The 21,907-nt window shown below is 37.9% G+C and overlaps 1 protein-coding gene across 3 annotated transcripts in view; it reads left to right on the top strand.

The window, feature by feature from the left end:
• GNG4 (G protein subunit gamma 4) overlaps positions 1 to 21,907 on the top strand; it is an 87,441-nt gene that overhangs the window by 12,496 nt on the left and 53,038 nt on the right. Inside the window, exon 2 of one of the 3 annotated variants that reach the window (XM_074220451.1) lies at positions 15,461 to 15,516. The exons of the other annotated variants lie outside the window; for them this stretch is intronic. The gene's annotated coding sequence lies outside the window, so the exon portion shown is untranslated. The remainder of the gene's footprint in view (positions 1 to 15,460; positions 15,517 to 21,907) is intronic. 3 annotated transcript variants of the gene reach the window in all.

The following is a 21,907-nucleotide window of genomic DNA, read 5'->3' on the forward strand; positions in this document are numbered from 1 at the left end:
TGTGTGTGTGTGTGTGTGGTGCAGGGAGCTGGGGCTTTGGCACTTCTTTATGATGCAGAAATTTTCACTGTAGTGGGATTTGTAGCAACAGTATTTAGGCAGTTCTTACTAAGCTTGCTGCTCACCCAGTGTCAGACCACCTGGACAGAAGGAAGAAATAGATGAGCTTAGAAATATCACAAGCCTGGCTTAGAGGTATAATATAGTAGTGATTGGGGATCATCTACAAGATCACACTTTCTCTCAAAAGTAGAGCAACTAATAAAGTCTTAGTTTGTTTTAATAATTTCTTCTTTTAAAAAGGAGAGGAATCAATACAAAGAACTGGAATAAGGAGAATTCCAAGGAGGAAGAATGTATGCAGAAATTGTTGTTGTTCAGTCATATCTGATTCTCCATGGCCCCATTTAGGGTTTTCTTAACAAAAATACTGGAGTGGTTTTCTATTTTCTACTCCAGCTTATTCTATAGATGAGGAAACTGAGGCAAATGAAATTTACTTTCCTAGGATCATACAGTGAATGTCTGAAGTCATATTTGAACTCAATATTTCCTTACCCCAGGCCCATGCTGTCAAATATGCCACCTAGCTACCTCTATGTAAAAACAAAAGGAAAATTGTGGGGAATTCACCACTTCATCTTCCACGATAGAGAAATAAAAGAAAACTAGAATAAATTAGCATATGTCCTACATTTGGGGAGAACATATTTCAAAGGACCCAGAGAAAAGATTAGAGAAAAAATTAATTTAGGAGACCTCAACTCACTATGGTTGAGAAGCCCTGAAGAATGAAATTATGAAGATTCAAAGAGAAGAAAATTCCAAAGAGGAGAAAAAGGTCTCTTTACCCAAAGAAATCAAAGTAAGTGCTCAAGATGCACCTGCAAAGACTGAGAATGACTATAAATATATCCTGTAAAAATAGGTGATTTAAAGCTCTATTAATCTAATGCTGCTGAGGAATAGTAAGGTGGGAAAAGGTGAGCTTAGGGTAGAAACTAAATTGGAGGACAAAGGTATAAAGAATAAAGGAGGGACAGCTAGGTGGTGCAGTGGATAGAGCACCAGCCTTGGAGTCAGGAGAACCTGAGTTCAAATCCAGCCTCAGTGTGGCCTTGGGCAAGCCGCTTAACCCCATTTCCTTGAAAAAAAAAAAAGAATAAAGGAGGTGTTAGACTTTCTCCTCATCAGACTACATCTTGAGGATTGTTTTCCTTTGCATCTTGGAAAAAAGCATCAATAAGTTGGAAAGCATCCCATCTACCAAAGAAGACTAGTGATGATCATTCCTTCTCAGCCCTCTTTGCTATGACACCCCAAGACTTTGTCCTGAGCTCTCCTCTCCTCTCACTCTGCACTTTCTTTCTGTGATCTCATCAGCTCCTGCAGGTGGGCTGGCATAATTTTTTCAATAATTGTCCATCATACATTGTCATCTTACTGTTAGGTAAGTAATTCAAATCCAACATGTCTAAAATGGAATTCATTATCATCCCTATCTCTGTCAAGGTTCCCCCATCCTTGAAGTCATCCAGAACATTAAGTCCATAAGTATTTACTATGTACCAATCACTGTGCTATGCTTTTACAAAGGTAAAAACAATCTCTGTCCTCAGGGATCTCACAATCTAATGGGGAAGATAACATACAAAATAAATCCAACATAATCAGGAGGGAATTCCAGAAGGGAAAGCACTAGCAGCTAGAGGGATGAAGGAAATCCTCCTATAGAAGGTGAGTCTTGAAGGAATTTATTAGAGAGGAGGAAGAGCCTTCCAGACATGGGGGAAAAGCAAGTGAAAAGTCATCAAGACTGACAGATTGTTCAAGAATAAGGAGCAAATCAGTGTCATATTCAGTGTATGAAGGAGAGTAGAAGATTGGAAAGGTAGGAAAGACTAGGTCATAATGAGTTTTAAATGCCATACAGAGGACTTTTTTTTTTATCTCTGATGGAGGTAAAATAGGGAGCCATTGATATTTATTGACTGGATATATTCTTGTATAACGTCAGATCTATGCTTTAAAAATGATTTTAGCAATTAATGGAGAATAAATTGAAATGAGGGATGATTTAAGTCAAAGATATTCAGTAATAGTTCAGGTGAGAGATAATGAAGGCATGGACCAGGGTGGTGGCTATTTGAGTAGGGAAAAAAAGGACACTTTCGAGAGATGCTATGGAAAAAAGAAAATGACAAGCTATGGCAACTAGTTGACTATGTTGGTTGAGTGAGAGGAAGGAATCAAAGATGATACCAACAATTTGAGCCTGGGTAACTCAGATCACACATCTCTTAGGACCACCATATTAAATCATTTTTTCTTTTTTCCTTTTTTTTTTCCAACTGCATGTGATGGTTGTTTCAACTATCCTTTTTTTTTTTTACATTTTTCTCCCTCCCTTCCTTTCCATCCCTCTCCCCCAATAGAAGATAATGTAATATAGGCACTACATCTATATAACCGTACTAAAAATAGATCCATATTATTAAATCACATTTCTAAAATATGCCCAAACACCCAAGTTTGAATATCTGTTATGCCAGCTGCCTGGGTGACTTTGTATAAATAAAATGAGATTGGACTAGAAGACAGATCTCTGAGATCTCTCCCAGCATTAAATTCTAACTTTTGAAGATCTTACTGTTTTATTTTTTGTTCTCCCAATGGTCCTTGCTGTTCAAATTTGATTAGATTTCTCAGAAAAATTCGTCATTCTATACCCTAAATAGTTTGATCTAGAGTCATACCCATGAATAAAGGATGTGTTAAGATAAGGAAGATAAAACTCAAAGATAGAAAGGAGATGTGGGAACTATCCGGAGTTCTACTATGCTTAGGCACCTAAGCAGATAGGTTACTGAGGCTCTTGGCAACTTAGTTTTTCCCACATGCAAAGGCAGCATGGTAATAATAAAAAAGAGGGACCATTCAAGGAGTGGTGCAATCTTTGTTTCTTAGGGTATCTTGATCTATGGATTTGTCTTTATGGTAAGTCTATGGTTAGGAAAACTCCTTCCACCAATGCAAATTGGGAAATTATATGCAATTTGAAATCTTAGAGAGTCACTTAGGGCACTGAGACATTATGTAATTTACCCAATATCCCATTGCTAGTAAGTAATAGAGGTAGTATGTAAAACAAGGACTACTGATCCAGGCTAGCCCCTCTATCTCCTATACCACTCTGTGTTACTTTTATGGGGCCAGTGAAAATTTGAGAAATTGATAAATCCAGAGACATTTTTTTACATTAGTCCTCAAGCCAACTTTGATCATCCTATGCCTCTAATTGGTAAATTGCATAACTATCATTCTCTCTATGTAGGTGTGGTGGGAAGTATACAAAGAGATTTCATTTGGAGATACTTATGAAAGGGGTTAGAAAAAAAAAGGGGAAGCCAGTTCTCCACTTAGTAATCTAATCTCACCAAATCAGAACTTCAGACAAGGACCTAGGAAAACCAACTGCTGGTCCCTCACCTTCCTCTTCCAGGATGGGCTCATAATCAACTTGTAAGGGTCAACTGGTTTTTGATATCTAATCCTCTAAATTGCCTTGGAACTTGGATCTCACCCATTTTACTAGAGTGGAGTTGGGTGGGAAAGAGACAAAGATTAGATTAGTGTAAGCATATATATGCACATATGCATACATTCATTTAGAGACATAAAGATCTACATATACATACACACATAGCTATTCACATGCACATATGGATAGATAGGTAGTATAGTGATAGAGTGCTGGACCTGGCATTGGGAAGACTCATCTTCCTGAGTTCAAATCTGATCTCTGACATTACTAGCTGTGTGACCCTGGGCAAGTCACTTAACCCTGTTTGTCTCAGTTTCTTCATCAGTTAAATGAGCTAGAGAAGGAAATGGCAAACTACTTAAGTACCTTTGTCAAGAAAACCTCAGTGGGGTCACAGAGAGTCATACACAACTGAAACAAATGTACAACAAACAAAATATAGATATGTGTAAACACACACATATATTCACAACTAAATCATATAACCTTTAAGTGTAAATGGATTAAAGACTTAAATTTAAAAAGTAGAGTGGTTCAGTAGGAAGAACACTACCTTTGGAGTCAGAAAACCTGGATTCAAATCCTACCTGGAATATATGATCTAGTAGTAGATCCCTGTAAACCTCTGGAGGCTTGGGATCTGGTTTGTTCAACTCTTTCTTATGGATTAGCAAAGCTAGATGCAAGTTAGATGATTCTGCTAAGACTAGTTGATATGTTTCTCTCTACCTTTCCTGGATCTTCCTATAGTTTCAGTGGTTCAGGGATCCTCCAATCAATTTTTCAAAACCTATGCTTAGAGGGGTATGATAACCATGCTGTAATATGTTTTCTTTTTCTCTTTCTCCCCACCTTCTTCCATGACCAGCCACTCCACTCCTGATCTTTTGCTCATTTTTATTCTTTTGCCTTTTTTTTTTTGGCAAGGCAATGGGGTTAAGTGACTTGCTGAAGGTCACACAGCTAAGTAATTATTGTGTATGAGGCCGAATTTCAACACAGGTCCTCCTGACTCCACAGCTGGTGCTCTATCCACCGTGCCACCTAGTTGCCCCTATTCATTTGCTCTTCAAAACTAGCACTTACTCTACTCCTACCCCCATTTTTTTATTTAGACAAGGGAAAGAAGAGATTTTTGTTCACTGTTTCCAAAGATTCTTCACATTAAACATGATAAATAACAGCCTGAAACAGCTTCTCCAGGTGTATCAGCTTAATTTATATGCTAATTGACTTTCCAGGATGCTCTTTATTGACTCATCGGGGTGGGAAGAGCCACATAAGTACCACCCCACCTCAAAAAAACATACACACATTCATGCACATTCACAAAGCAAACAGAAAGGGCATTAGAAATAGCTAATTAGCAGTCTTAGGATAATTCATTTTCCAGATATATCCCGGGTCTATTTGCTTTTCTTTTCTGTTTTTTTATTCACTCATCCAGCAGACATTTATTAAATACCTACTGTGTCATCCGGCACAATGTTAGACACTAGGAATACTTAGTGTTCATATTGGGATTTCATTGATTCAGGAAGTTCTTCCCAGCAATGCATATTGCACCCTATATATATCAGCTTATCATATCCAACTCTTGTCTATGTTTTCCTAAGAGTTCACCACTCCAATATACTTTCCCTTTCTCCTGTTTTTGAGAGTACCAGTGGAACACTTTGGATGCCATTGTATCATCCTTCATTTTTGTTCCATGACTCTTTCTGCCTTCTGCAGCCTCCCCTTCCTATCATTTACTTCATTGATGCTGTCTCTTATTCCTGTTCTTTTTTGAAGTTCCTCTTTGATTGTATGTTGCAGCCTTCTTTCAGCTAACTACCATGCATTGCCACAGTGGAATTACATTTCTCATTGCCCCGTAAACACTGGTAGAGTGTCTTTATTGAAAAGATGAGTCATTCATGAAAAACTTGAAGACAACAAATGAACTTTGTAATTTCCCAAAAGCAATCTAGCCCATTCTCCTCTTCCTGTCCAACTCTGGGCCCACCTTATCATTCTTCTGCACTATCTGTTTCATATGTATATATTCTGTTGGACAAGCTCTAGGAAATATAAATCCAGATGCATATTGAAATCTGGGCAGTAGTCATTCTTTATCCACTTGGTCTTTTGTATACAGATAGACAGGCCAAACTCATTTGAGTTATTACTAAAATCCAGGAGGTTCTACAATACTCTGGGGCTTGATGAAATCAGCACACTTAACCCAAAACACTAGTATCTGGAAGATATCACCATGCACCGAAAATTCTTACTTAACCTGTACTCTGCATTGCATCTCCACTGTGACAATGGTGAATGCCTTTGGCAAACATACATTTTCTTTTCTATTATTTATTTGTTGTTTACCCTGGGCTGATGTGTTATTATTAAAGTCATTCAATAGTCATCATTTATGTTATATCTTCTAAAGAAACTTTAATGATTTTGCTATTCAAAGGTAGACACTGTTTTATAAAAGAGCCTGAAAAGTAATGTTTAGTGCTATCAAATAAATTTTTTTCAAATAAACAAGCAATAAGCCCAGTAAGATCCTATTTTCTCTACAACTTTCAGTTAATTATGAAATGGCAAATACATGGTCCAAAGCTGAATATTATTTTTGAAATATTGCTTATTCTCTACTAATGCTTTCATTGAGCATGTCCTTGATTCATATACAGATGAAGACCAAAAAGATTTTAGATATATGAAACACAACACATATAGGACAGTAACCATTGATGTCTCTTGGTTACTTTATTTTCAGTATTTTACAAGGTCCAAGGTTTGTTTTCCCCTATATCTTTGCTATCATTCTTTCCTTCAGATACTTTGCATATTGATACCTTAGATCTCCCCTGCATATGCTTGCTCAATTAGGCTGCTATTATATTCTTTTTTTTTTCTTTAATACCAAGTACATCTGAAACTGGATTGCTAGGTTCTAGGTATGGTAGCTCCACCATTCTTGATGGAAAAAAGTTTGGTAAAATGGTCTTTGTAAATCTTTTTTTTTTTACATTTTCCTAATGTTTGTAGTCCTCCTTCCAACATCAACCTTGAAAGCCCTTGGTATGGTTTTGTTTAATTGAATATCTTGCCAAGATTTTTAAAAACTGTTTTTATTCTCTACTGTGTCTGTTTATGAGATGGTTCTACTAATATTCTCCCATCAGCCTTTTTCATAAAATTTTATCTTCTAACCTGTTTTGACTTTGTTGCATCCTTCTTTCTCTAATAATTCATATTGACTATTAACAACCCATTCTTGGATTTCTATACCTTTATATCATAGCAATTAATTTACATGGGTTAAATTTCTGGACAAAATTATTATGGTAAGTCAAAAAACATGACAAACATGATGTGTATACAGGATAAATTTTGTCAGTACTGGTATCATTTCTCCTGTCCATTTCTCATCTTTGATTTTTAGTTACTTGTTTTAGTAGTTGATAGTTAATTTCTTTCAACTGTACCATTTATCTTTTTCTTTTACTTACCTTGTTTTATACTAGTTCTGATCTTAGCTCTGAAAAGACAGTGGTTTGACTATAGATAGATAGATAGCAGATTCAGGGAAAACTCCCACATAAATAATAAATAATAATCACTACCTGTCTGTTAAACTACATTTATTTGGTTTTTCATGGTTTTATTGATTGTTTGTCATGCTTATTGCATTCATTTTTCATAGAACTAGTGACTTCTCTGAACTCTACAGATCTTTGATGTCTCTCATTTTCTTCATACTGATCCTTACTTTTACCTTTTCCCACTTTTGCACTGAAGTCATCAAAGAGTAGATGTTGATTTGATTTGGACAATCGAATCAAGTAGACTTTCTCTGTCACTTCATCCTCCACAACCATTGTTAGTGCATAAGGTGTCATTGTTTTCATGGTAATCTTTTGAAAATACTTTTCATTAGTCCTGCAATATGTTATAATCAAATATCCCTTGAAATAATGTTTCTATTGTCTTACTTAAAATCCTCTATATGAACTGCTTTCATTGCCTCTTCAAGGAGTACCTATGAAGCATTCTTCTATTAGACTGCAACTTTCTTCTTTCTTCTGAGGTCATTTATAACTAGAATATCAAGATTGATGGGCAGCTATATGACACAGTAGACAGAGCACCAACCTTGGGTTCAGGAGGACAGTGCTTAGAATCTGGCCTCAAACACTTGACTTTTACTAGTAAATATGACCTTTGGCAAGTCACTTAATCCTGATTGCCTTGCATCCAAGATCAACTCTAGTCACCCTGATTCATATCTGGCCATATCTGGTTCTGGAGGAGAAAGTGAGGCTGGTGACTTAGCACAGCCCCCGTCACTCAGATCTAATTCATGTCCTTGTTATGGCATCAGCTCCCTAATGACATGGTGTTCTTCAAGAATGAAGGACAAACATTATGATGATGATGATGATAATGATGATGATGATGATGAAGATTGATGTAATTCAGGTCCTCAATCAACATATCCACTTCCTGGTCACTGGACAAAGATCTCACATTTAAAGTTCGACCAGTCAAGTTAAAGTTTATTGGCAGTCTAAAAACCATGTGAGTATCCTTCCCCTTTCTTAGTCCTTTGTCACCATCATGGCAGATTGCCAAAGGGCTACCTGGGGTTAAAGTATTGTGTTTAACTCATTCCCTCAAAAAAATTGTTGACTGGTGGCCAGCCTCCTTTTAGTTAATTAAGGTGGTCACAAAAAACAAGGAATGGGAAGTTTCTGAAAATATTAGAACCTAGCACTCCATTTAGACATCTGACCAAAAAAAACACTATAGGATAAGACTTTACCAGGAAGTAGGGTCTTGAAGGGGGTGGTGAGCATTTATCCAGGGGAGAGATCAAACTATGTTAAATGGTAGAATATCAACACCACCTCCCCAGTTCTCTCCTCTGTTTCCATGCTGCTGCTCCTCAAATTCCCACCCCAACCACAGCATAAACACCTCACAAATGCATACTTTGGGCTCGGGGTCCAGGCTCCTGCCATAGAAGGCAGGTTCACTCCCCTAGACAGTGAGGCACTGCCATTATGCACAAACTCAAACTCTCTAAATGGGAAACAGGATAGACCTGAGAAGAGCAGGCAGTGCCCAAACAATCAAGGAGCCTAGTACCAGGCTAGGAGGAAACCTTTTTGATGTGCAGTTGTCTTTCTATTCCAGAATGGCCAGAAATCTCCCCTCAGCACACTTCCCCCAATAGGGTTAGACAGCAAAGAGGAGCTGTTACTGGAGCCTTCCCATAGCAGTCAGGGTCATAAATTCCTATAGAGACCTCTACTTTACCCTCTTGTAGCTGGGGACTACATGAAGAAATAAGGGGAAAATGAAATTGTTCCTTCCCTCAAAGAGGATGCTTTCTCCTGGGGGATACAGAAAGTACAGTATTGTGTTTGTGTGTGTGTGTGTGTGTGTGAGAGAGAGAGAGAACATCAGGTATCTCTGGTACACTGATTTTCACATGTCAGTTACCTGACTTATGCTGCAAAATCACAGGATAAATTCATTGAAGGAGAGACAGACAGAAAGACCCATTTCTGCCCTTGAAAATATTATTATAAAACATGAATAGCTCCTGATTATGCCACAGAGAAAAATTTGGGAATGATTATTATCTCCTTTGTGTGACTTCAACAGCTATCTGCCCACCTTCCTGCCCCTAACTAAAATACAAAAGGAAATACAAATGTCTAGGTCAATTATAGTACTTTATGAGGAGTAAAATTAATTTTGCAAGGCACAGTTTATAACAGAATAATAGAAAATCCTTAGAAACAAGCCCCAGTTGTGCCCAGTTGAAGCTGTAGGGAATAGGAATAGCTCTGTCATCAACCATCATCTCCTGGAGCAGCCTATGACTCTTTGGCCATCTTCCATATTTTGGAATGGCTCAGACCTCTCATCTTCTCTCCCTGGCTCACCCCTAGAGGAGGTTTACATATCCAAAGTAACCTCAGGGAGTTGGGGGAGGGAATCAGGAAAGGCCTCATGTAGGAGGTGGCACTTTAGCTGAGCTTTGAAGGAGGCTAGAGCTTCTTAAGAGGAGGAGGTGAGAAGAGAGAATATTCTAGGCAGAAGAAACAGCCTGTGAGAAGGCCATCCTAATTCAATTCATCATCCAAATGTATATAAGGCATAAATAACCTTTTAGAGGTAGACTTGGGCCTTTTTCCAGTAGTCTGGGCATATTCCAAGAAAGCCACAATGTTGGGTGGAGATGGGAAGGACAAGTCTTTCAGAGGACAGATCTTCCAAGAATTGGAGACGTCCCACAAGATAGTAGAGGAGATTGGCCTCAGAGATCAAGATAGAGTTCCAAAATTAGTAGCTATTGCTGCTCTCTCACCTGGTTTGAAAAAGTGGATCTGAGTCGTGGGACTGATTTCTTGTCAAGCTTTTCTTTTATTTTTGAGAGGTTTACTAGTGTACCCCCCAACCTAAATCCTTTAAACCTCACCAGTTTTCTAAAAGTATCCTCTAGCATTTCTTCTCTATTGGATACTAAGTTAAATCTCACTTTTAGCTTTGAATTTAGCTCTATTTCTACATTTTCTCCAATTTAGTCTCTAATATAGCACAGAGCTTATCACAGACTCTCAGAACATGAGGGGTGAAAGGGTACCCAGACTACCATCTAGACCATCCCAGAAATGAAATAAATCTATTATAATATACATGACAAATGGTCATCTAAGCTCTTGGTTTTCATGGAGGGGAGCCCCTCTGAATAGAAAGCTTTTCTTGCTATCTTGCTGAATTTTGCTTCTTTGTACCCTCCATTTCTCCTGTGTAAAATTGCCCTTTGGGTAAAATAAAACAAACCTAATCCACTTTCCACTTGACAGCTCTTCAGATATTTGAAGAGAGAACTATTCAGTTGTCCTGGGTTTTATCCTTCTCTAGGACAGATATTCCCAATGTTTTCATCAAATTGGGTTGTCTGATTCAACAAATTTGTAATTATTAAGACATATGGGATACAAAGACAAAAAAAAATCACAGTTCCTGTCTTCAAGGAACTTACATTCTTCTAGAGGAATATAATATGTAAACTGCTAAGTACAGAAAAACTAACTTGAGAAGGATTAGGGAAGTGAGCACTTAAAAGTAGTGAGATAAATATTTATAAAGGAATGCTTAGGAAATGCTTATTCCCTTCTCCCTAAGGGAAGATTTTCCTTAGAATATAACTCATAAGCACAAAAATTCTGTGTGTTCTATACACATTCCCAATATCCTTAGAATTTTCTCTCAGACTGTAGTCCTCCTGACCAGAGTTGCTAGCAAACACATAGAGGGACTATTTGAGCAGCTTGGCTCAATGCCTGGTTGTTTATATTTCTTCCACTATCCAAACATAAAATATTGAAATACTTGTTATAGAAGAATGTGCATATTTTTAATAGTTTCCCTTTGGGAAAGGTGCATGGGCCATTAACTACACATCTCCAGCCTTCCATAGAATCTTAGAACTGAAAAGGACCCTATTGAATGTCTCTCCTTTCCACAAAACCATAGAGATGTAGAATTGGAAAGGAGACCTTATATGAAGTCTCATACATTCCACAGAATAGAGTCTTGGAATTGGAAAGGACCCTTCCAATGGATGCCTCATCATTCTGCTATCCGAAGCATGAATGGGGTAATCAGCACAATGTCCTTCAGCAAGTGACTCTCTAATTTCTACTTGTAACACTTGCAGGAATAAAAATCTTGTGACTTTTACAGATTCATTGTTGGACAATTCAATTTGGGAATTCCAACTCTCATTGAGCCCCAAATCTGAAATTCACCCATTAATCCTTCTGAAACTACACAGAATAATTCTAGACCCAATTTGTCAACTACCACATTATTCCATGCTACCACCTCTACTTTTTTTAGAAACAATCCTTATGGTGACAACTATATTGCCTTGAAATGTAAATGCTTGCCGCACTTTAAAGAAAAACATACCATACTATGGCTAAAATATTTTCTTTTGGAATACAATCAAATTTCCATGAAACTCCTTTCAAGGACCTACTCTTTAATTCTTACCAAACTGTAGTGTGGGTGGCAGAATGGAAATAACACTAACTCTAAACTCTAAAGAACCGGGGTTCAAATCCTGCCACAGATCTTTATTTGCCTATCTTATCTTAATCAAGGATATTTATGCCTTATATGCATTTGAATGACAAATTGAATCAGGATGGCCTTCTCACAGGCTGTTTTGTGTTCCAAGCCTCAGTTTCCTCACCTACAGGCAGAGCAAATTGAGCTAGAAAATTTCTCAAGTTCCTTCTAGTTCTACAATTTTGATAAATTTCTTCCATTTATAATGTTTGAGCTTTATGACTTAGTCCACCTTTGTTATTCAGTCATGTCTAACTCTCCATGATCCCATTTGGGATTTTCTTGGCAAAGATATTAGAGGTATTTGCCATTTTCTTTTCTAGATGAGAAACTAAGATTAAGTGACTTGAATAAGGTCAAACACCTAGTAAGTATCTAAGGCCATATTTGAACTCAGATCCTACTGATTCCAGACCCAGCACTCTATTCACTGCACCTCCTAACTGCTCTTCAGTTTATCTATAATGCACCAATAATTAACTATTGTTAGATAATTCCTGTTTATACATTCACTATATGATTAATTTGTATTAATGAGTAGCAGGTTTTTAATATAAATTTCTCGTTTCTACTCTTTCCCCCTTCTCCCTGACACTGAGAATTAAGGCTACTGGCAATCTAGGTCCAGCCTATTTATTATCAAATGTTTTCTTATAATACTTATTCCCCTTTGTTTATTTTACAGTTCAGCTAATTCCATTTCCCAGTTCCATTCCAAGTTCTCTTTTATTTCCATGCCTTTGCTCATACCAATACCCCCAGCCCTCAATAGTCAACTCCCGATCCCCCTACATCTAAGATAATCTTTTCTTCCCTGCCCAGCTGAAATATCACTGACACCATAAAGGATTCCTAGAGAAAACTCTCCCACAGGTGAAAGTAACCACTCCTTACTCAGGTTTCTCATTGCACCTGGTGAGATTTTCTTCTTTTGCCCTGATGACAGTCTGCCATGTAGCAAAGTTATTTTTGTACTTAACTGGATTTCCTTTTCCCTCTTCCACATTTTACTATAAACTCCCTAAGGGCAGATTCTTTATTGACTAGCCTTACTAATAAGGAATATTGAACTGAATGGAAAGACAGTGGACAGCGACTCTTAGCATTTAGTTAATAGTCATAGATTTAGAGCTGAAAGAGACCTTAGAAGTCATATAGTTGTACTTTTTCTTGAAGACTTTGCAGAAGAAGCCGGACAGGATCCAAAGATTTCCTCACTTTTAAGTTTAAGAGAGGTGACTACAGGATTTCTTAAAAAGTTTTTCTGGCTTATGTTTGGCATCTTGGCCATCAAAGCCTCATAATTGATCTCCTTGTTTAAAGTCTCTCCCCTCTCCAATCCATTCTCCATATAGTTGGATATTCCAACAGTAGAGATCTAGTTAGAGCATTCCTCTGCTCTAGACCCTCTCTCTTTCCTCTAGCACAAAAAAATAAATTTTTCTGTTTGGCATTTCAATTCCTTCACAGTCTGTCAGAGCCTTCAAATCCAGACATACTGTATGTTATTCCATTTTCACAGATTCTACATTCCAGCCAAACTGGGATCCCTCCTTATTCTTCCCCTGCATGACTTTCCAACTCTTGTCCCTTTCATTCTGCACAGGCTAGGTAATCCATCCGCTTCTCTCTCAACAGCTCAGACTCCAGTTTGCAGAACAATTCGACTTTAAATGTAGCCTATTATATAAGAGGCCTTTCCTGTTTCCACTGGTTATTGGTGTCCTACCCACCCCTACAAAAACTGCTTTGTATTCACACTTCCTTCTCCATGTACTTGTTGTCTCCTGACAGTTTAAGAACATAAGCACTTTGAGGGCAGACCTTCATTTCTTTGTCTTGTTACCCCAAGAATTTAGCCTAGTTCCTAACACAGAGTAGATGCTCCTATGAATCAAAGCAGGATAAATATTCTGCTTAAATGAAAGGAGATGGAAAAGGCCATAAGAAATCCATCCCAAGAATAAAGATTTGTTTTCTCATTGTTTTCAACAGCTGAGGCAGCTCTCACAATATAAGTGGGTTGTATTTTGTTTTTATATTTGGAACTCAAAGTATTTTCCCAGAGAAATATTATGGTGTTCAAACTCCAAGAGTAACCCACAAGGAATCATTTAACTTAAAATATATCTGTGCTAGTATTGAAAATTAAACTACTGGGGCAGTTAGATGGTGCAGTGGAAAGAACACTGGCCCTGGAGTCAAGAGGACCTGAGTTCAAATCCTACCTCAGACACCTGATACTTTCTAGCTGTGTGACCTTGGGCAAAGCCACTTAACCCCATTGCCCACAAAAATGGGGAAGAAAAGAAAAATTAAAATACTCTAACATGAGGTTTCTCAAGCAAGGGACACTTTCACATCCCTTCAAACTCTAGGTCTTCCAATATCAAGTCCATACCCTTTGCACCTCTTCTTCACATAACACAGTGTCTCTTACTACTTGGTGTTTTCTTCTTCCTCTTATATTTTTTGGCAGTGTCATAATAATCTTTTCCTAACCCTAATCTAAAAGAACGTGGGTTTCCACATATTTTTGAGACTAGTTTATAATAGGGCTATAACTTTATCTGTCCTATGTTATATTCCAAAAGTTATCTTATACATATATTTATTTTGTGTATATTTAGATGTAGATATATTGTCTCCCCCAGCAGACTTTAAACTCTTTAAGGACAAGGTCTATTTCATAGTAAGAATGTAAAATCTTGTTTTATTGAATTGTATTGGCTATGTTATAATCATAGCATTTTAGGGCTGACAGGAACTTCTGAGGTCATGTTGTTCATTGCCCCAAAATCCATTGGTATGGGACTGTCCTTTTGGGTGGAAATGAATTCCCTATCACAGTTGGTGAGAAATGAGAGATAACAGCATTCTTCTAAATAAAAATACTGTCATTTCTGTCTAACATGAAGCCTTGATTGAGAAGAGTTGACAGTGTGTTATGTAAAGAATGCTTCAGCATAAGCAGGAAATAGTGGTGTTTTTTAGAAATACAACTGATTCAGAGTCCTAGGTTGGAGTCTCAGCTAAGTCACTTATTGTATGACCATGGACAAGTCATCTAACCTGAGCTTCCAGTTTCTCACCAGGAAAATGGAGACTTGTAATGTGTATGATATCTACCTTTCTCACAAGGTTGTTATAGGAAAGCACCTTGTAAACTATCAAGCCCTATAGAAATGTGAATGGCTTAAAAGATGTTCAGCAGTGGTAGTGCTAGGCAGTGTCAGCAAACTTTTCTTTTTTTCTGAAATTTCCTTCCCATTTCTCTTTTTCCCCCCCCTCTCCCCACAGCATGGCTAAAGTGAAAATGCCTTGTATGACTTCATTTGTATAAATGCTATCACATTTCTTGACTTCTTAGTGAGTGAGGGAATAGCTGGAAGGAGAGAGAAAAAATTTGGAACCAAAAATTTAAAAAAAAATTTTAAGGAAACTGTTTAGAAGTTCTGTTATTTATACATAAATTTGTATTATTTTCTATTATCCTATGATGTCAAACTAAAATGGGACTAATAAATTGAAAGTGAGATTTTTCTCTATTTTTGAATAGACAACTCTCCAGCCCTGACTTTGAGTAACTTCATTTTGAATGCCATCAATATAATAGAATAAAAGTTTGCTGCCAACTTTGTTTCAGTCTCTCAGAAACATGCTTGACATTTGAAAAGAGTTACTGAAGTTATTAAATTCTTACTTCTATGGTGGGGAAAAATTAATTACTTTTCTCTGGATTCATACTTTCATTATGCTTTTGCACAGGACCTGATCACTCTGACCAGAATGCTAATTAACTCTCTGCCTGAAAGATTAAGCAGGTGATTAACTTTGTTGCAGCCAAATAGAACAGTTTTGATCAAAGAGAAATTGCTTATCAAAAATGTCCCTGAAGTCTAGATCAATCTGGTAAGTATCAGTGGTTTGATTAACTGGAAGGAGAATTGTTTGCCAGGAAGTGATCAGGATGCTACAAACTTTCAAAGAAGAAGCCTTTTAATGAATGGTCCGGATGTGAGAGACTGAGGTAGAGCCTCCTGGATGGTGGGGGTGGGGTGGTATAGGGTTTATGTGAGAGTAAAATCACAATGCAGGAAAAGAAGCCAAAAACTTCATGGTGATGGACTCCAAAAACAAAAATGAGAAGCTTCTCTAGCCAAGAAAACAAGAGGCCAAACTCTCACTAGAAAGTCACGCAGACACTCCAAATGTCAGAGCTATTGGAAAGCTTTGTCCCCACTTGTCTCAGATTTCCCCTTTCTTCCAAAGACTTTACTACACTACAGAAGTCAGTATGATCTGCCACACTGAAGGTGCTAATTCACATGTGATAGTTTCAATTCCCACCAAAACCCTGAAAGAAAGGTGTTGTAAACATTAAGAAAGCTGTTTAGTTTTTGTCTACAGGATGTATACAAATGACCTGAAATAGATAAATGCTCCCCAACCACTTGTTCCATTCCCACTCTCCATCATTATGTCCATGGAAAGGTTTCCTGTAGCCCCATGTAAGATTTTGTTGTTTGGTTATTTTTGTTTTGCCTGACTCTTTGTGACCCCCACCACCACCACCACCATTTGAGGCTTTCTTGGCAAATTTATTGGAGTGATTTACTATTTCCTTCTCCAACTCATTTTACAGATAAGGAACCTGTAGCAAACAAGGTTAAGTGATTCAAAAAGGTAGTTAAGTGTTTGAGGTCAGATTTGAACTCAGAAAGATGAGTCTTCCTGACTCTAGGTCCAACACTCTATTTACTGTGCCACCTAACAACCTCTCCCATATGATATAATCTTTTCACAATAATACATGATTTTGCCAATTTAATCTATGACTTTCCTCATCTCACACCTAGCTTAACACACCTAGCTACCTACTAATCTTATCTCTGCTCTCTTTCCCCTCCAATCCATCTTATTGATTACTATCAGACTTATTTAAATATTTCCAAAGATCCATGCTTTCATCCATGTGGATATTCTAATATTAGCAGTGTCTGAACATAGGTACTTAAAAATTTTTTTGATTTGATTTGTCTTCCCTATCCCACAGAGCTAGATAACAACACACACTCCCTCCTTCCCATATATATATTTCACCTTGGTGACTAGTATTTCTTAAGTTGTTGTGGGCAATCTTCTGATGATGTGATTCTCTAAATTTAATTACTTGTTCTCAGATAACAGAGACACGATCCAACACCAAGACTGTACTCAGATAATAAGAACTCATACTGATAAAGCACTTTGAGATCTCATTTATCCTCATGACAAGACAGAACTTCAGTGATCTGTCAAAGGTTATACAGCTAAATGTGCCAGAGACGGGAGACAAACCCAGGTATTCATGATACCGTCCTACCCATTCCATATTACCAGAGTTGAACCTAGCTGTTAGAGACCTTAGAGGTCCAGTGTCACCTCCATGCTGTAAGGAGGTATCTAATGAGGGTTTTAGTGGAAGATCATCAAGTTAATCATTTAAAAATTATCTTTTATCACATCTCACTTTTGCAAAGTAATCAAAAATAACTTTTATTACCCAATGAATCAAATCAAATTCATCTTCCTATCTTTCAAGAATTTTCACTATCTTATCTAGCCCTATAATACCTATCCATTAACCTCTACTCCCTGATAACATACTGGACCCTGATTTCACCAAGTTTTCTCATCCCGTCCCAGAAGCATCTTGAGATTTGTTTATATTGTTACCCTTCCCTGAGACTGCCCTTTCACTTCGCTTCTACAAATATAAGCTGATCATCTATATCATCTAGCCATTTCTTCAAGGCTCATTTCAGAAGTTTTCCTTTACAGCTATGATCATAGATTTAGAGCCAGAGTGAAACTTAAAGAACTTTAGTCATAGGACCCTACATCTGGATCTGGAAAGGACCTCAAAAGCTAACTGTTCCAATCCCCTTCATTATATAAATGTGGAAACTGAGACCTAGAGAAGGAAAATGATTTGCTCAAGTTCACATAGATAGTGAATCTCAGGTATGAAACTAAAATCAAGACCCTGTTTACATTGTGCTACTCCAACGCAAATGTCTTTTACCACTAGGCTCACAGTAAGTACTCAACAAGCCTTCATCCAATTTACATTTTTAAATCTTTGATAGTTTTTTCCAGTATTTTGGTGCCTGTCTAATTTTTGTCTTAGGACAACTAATAGTATTTGTCATATATTACCAATGGTTAACATTAGCCCACAATACTCCTTTCATCCCCTTGCCCCCAAATTATTCCAATAAGTTTTAGGCTCTAGCTTTGATATAAATAAGTTAAAACTCCCTGGTTTAGGTCCCTAAAGGACTCTTTAGTGACCAGAAGAATCTCCCCATAAAGTTTACTACTCCTCGATGCCTGTCCTTCATCTGTACTGGATGGCCAGAGGACCTGTCACTAACCTGGTGACTCCTCCCCATCCTGACAGAGAGGGAGGGACAGGAACCACACACTTACAGCTGAAGCCAAGTTTAGTCATCCACTGTTTGTTTGCAGCCCATTTGGACTTGCTCTGGATTTAGACCTGCTTCTCTCCTCCTCCTTGTTAAAAGAGTAGACAGGTCCTGGACAGAGGCAGCAGAGTAAGGAGGTGGGTGGGAGCCTGCAACTACACGAATGGGTACCTCTGGAAGTCAGCAGAAGAACAGGAACTCAGGAGAAGAACTTGGGATTCCTCAAGGAGATCAGGTGTTCAGCAACATCAGAATTTCCCTGTTTGGGCCATCTTGGGAGGGCTACTCTTTAGTCTTATATATCATGTGGCTATCATTGAAAACAACAGATTCAAACTGGAAACTCAAAATTTACAAAAATAAATTTCATAATTATTAAATGTAATTCAGAAATATTTAATAAAATAAATGAAAATGTATGAAAGGTCAAAATAGAAACAAGAAAACAGCAGATTCTTTTATTCTAAACCACTTGACATTATGAGATGGCTGGGATGGACTATGCTTAAGCAATAAGAATTAGGTTTTTGCTTCTCCTTTCCATCTTTTGTCCAAGCTACTGAGACAAAGAAGACACTTCCTCCATACCATCCTTGAGAATCTTCATCTTCTGGCACAGGCAAGAGTCTTTGGTTATCAGGAGAGAGAGGCCAAGAAGAAACAACATTACTCAAATCTGGCTGTGTTGATGATTAGTCAAAGTTCCCCATCTCCAGACAGAGTCCTGGACTTGTTTCAAATTGTATTTCTTCATGAAGATAACTTGTCCGTTCCTGGAGATTACCTGGGTAGCTGCTAGAGGTTCAAAGGATCATAAGTATTTCTGAGAATTCCAAAGGTATTTCCTGGCTCCCAAAGCATACCAGTCATCCTGGGAGAAGTATTGGAGTAGATGAGAAGGCACCGAGCCAGATTCCATCACAAAATTTTCTACTGGAAAGTAAGATAAATGCAGAAAGATTGTCTGAAAGTGAGCTTGATTGAGTCCCTCCAGTCCAGTCCTCTTAAAGTAAGTGATAAAACATCTTGATACCAATCAACCAATCAATCAAATACATTAAATTAAATGTGAAATGTCCTAAGATTATCTGAAATAACATTGACTGGAAGATTGTTTGGTCCATCTGAGGAAATTTAGTTATGCCCTGTGTACCATATTTAAAATAGAAAACCCAATCAGAACCTAATATTTGGCAGAGAATTTTAATTCCAATGAATGACAGATGAGGAGAGATCATTCCAGCTAATTCCCTGAAAAAAAAGGTCTTTACAAAAGAGGGGGAAATTTCAAATTGGCTCTGGTCCAGTTTGTCCTCCACTCTCAGCCAGAGGAAGATCTTATAAATTTTTTCATGTTCAGAGGATTTGGGACTTCCCTCTGGTGTGTCCTAGTGTGACTCCCCGGAGTAGCAGTGGCTGATGGCAGTGTCCTCATGAGAAGCCAAGGACTTCTGGGCACAAATCCACAGCTCTGCAAAAGGTTCAGCAAAAAGTTGCCTGTATGCCTACAGGGAACTTCTTGAATACCTCACAAAGGGGTGAAAAAGACTTTCAATAGCCAGGAGCTAGGACTTACCCCTTGACCAGTTATTCCACATATAATGATGGAAGAGTCTGTCACAGACTTTTGTGGGGGGTGCTGTTATATAATAGCTGTTTTTTACTATTCCATCACTAAATTCCACCATAATAAATATTCCTACCTAAAAACTAACTCTAGGTGACTAAATTATCCTTCACTGAAAATATTGAGGGGAAGCACACACTGGGAACCTCTGAACTATGTATATATAGCTTGAGAAAATCTTCACATTCCTAATAGGCAGCTAGGTGGCACAGTGAATAGAGCACTGGCCTAGGAGTCAGGAGCACAGGAGACTGAATCCAGCCTTAGACACTTGACACTTACCAGCTATATCTGGAATGGCTCACATTCAGGGCTGCTATGTTTCTGTTAGACTAGCTGCTCAGGATGTGCTAGGTTCCTGCCAGCTAGTCTATCCTTACCCAGGTGAATGTTGAAGGGGCAGGAGACAAGGATGATAAGTTCTCCAGGATCTCCTTCTCCATTTATTTACTAGAATACAAGTGCTTAAATATCCTCCCCAGTCCCTGGTCCACTCCCACTCCCATGGCACTTAGTAAAACAATGCTCTGGTACTAGAGGACACCAGGTGAAAAAGGTTTACAGTACTCCCACACACAGCAGTCCTTTACACAGAGCCTTTTCCAGTTGTCCTGATTCATATCTGGCCTCTAGATCCAGATAGCTCCAGAGGAGAAAATGAGGCTGGTGACTTTAGCACAGCACCCCCTCACTCAAATACAATTCATGTGCTTGTCGTGGTCTTTTTTGAGGATCACATACACCACTTGACTAATCCTAGAACCATGAGGGAATATAGTGACAGAGATTAAGGATCTTATTCCTCAGGGGAAGTAAGCCTTCAGATCATTACCTCCAAGCATATGCTACAGTGTTCATTCTATAGGGCTTCAACTGCCTTGAAGGATCATGGAGGCATCTCACTAACATCACCAACATTTACAGGAGGGGACAGAGAGAGTAAGATGAAATACCCAAGGTAGGGAGAAAGGAGAAGAGAAAAATGAACTAGAAGTAAGAGATATTTTGAGTTCTTCTTAAGCTTAAATAAGGAGAAGTTTTCATTTCTTATTCCCCTTGTCCAAACTTCTTTTCCTCTTTCCATATACCAGGGTTCATAAGCAACCTGGGTCATTTCTTATCAACCATTTTAATAATTTCTTCTCTCTTATAAGCAGTTCTGATTTACTTGGATCATTCTCAGTAAGATAATCCTTTAAAAAGCTCCCCTGGTTCTTCCCTGATTCAAAGTACCAGAGTTCCTCATTCAGCAAGCAAGAAAATTCAGATTTCTCAAAGGAACCTTTTCTCAGCTGATATGGGAGTATAGCTCTCAAGAACTCCATGTCATCCTTGACTACTTTGGACCACTCTGAAAATGACATCTAGTTCAAAGTTAGTAACAAGTTAAATTGGATATTAAGGAAAGTTTTCATAACGTGTTACTGAGGAACTCTGAGGAAAAGAAAATATGGGAGTTAAGTCTATAATGGAGCTGTTTTGTCTTTTTTGTTGTGTTTTAAAATGAAAATAAAATCTAGGCAGGTTGGGACATGAGCCACTTTTTTAAAAAATAAGCTTTTTTTGAGAATTTGAGAAATGGTTCTATTGATTTTTTGTCCAATTAAAAAGCAATTGTTTTCCCTTCCTCCAACTCTTCCTCCCCAATGAGGAAATTTGAGACAGGGGAAGAATAACAAAACCCTTGTAATTAATATGCATAATCAGACAAAACAAATTCCTAGAACAATTTTTACCATCTTGAAAAAATATATCTCATTATGCATATTTAGTTCATCTATAATCTAAAATTCAACCCTGTGCATTTTCATAAGACTTACTGTTGAGGGAAAGAATGTTTATTAGGTTCTCCATGTCTGAGTAGAATTGAAGAGAACTTAGAAGCAAAGAAATTTTCTTTTTTCCCCTCCAATTTCTTTTGTTTTTGAAAGACAATGGAGTTAAGGTCACACGGCTAGGTAATTATTAAGTGCCCAAGGTCACACAGCTAGATAATTAAGTGTCTAAGGTTGGATTTGAACTCAGGTCCTCCTGGCTCCAGGGCTGGTACTTTATCTACTGTGCCACCTAGCTGCGCCTGCCTTCCAGTTTTGAGAGAAGTTAGACTTTCTTCAGACC

The sequence above is a fragment of the Macrotis lagotis genome, chromosome 2, assembly GCF_037893015.1.
Source record: "Macrotis lagotis isolate mMagLag1 chromosome 2, bilby.v1.9.chrom.fasta, whole genome shotgun sequence".
NCBI lineage: Eukaryota > Metazoa > Chordata > Mammalia > Peramelemorphia > Peramelidae > Macrotis > Macrotis lagotis.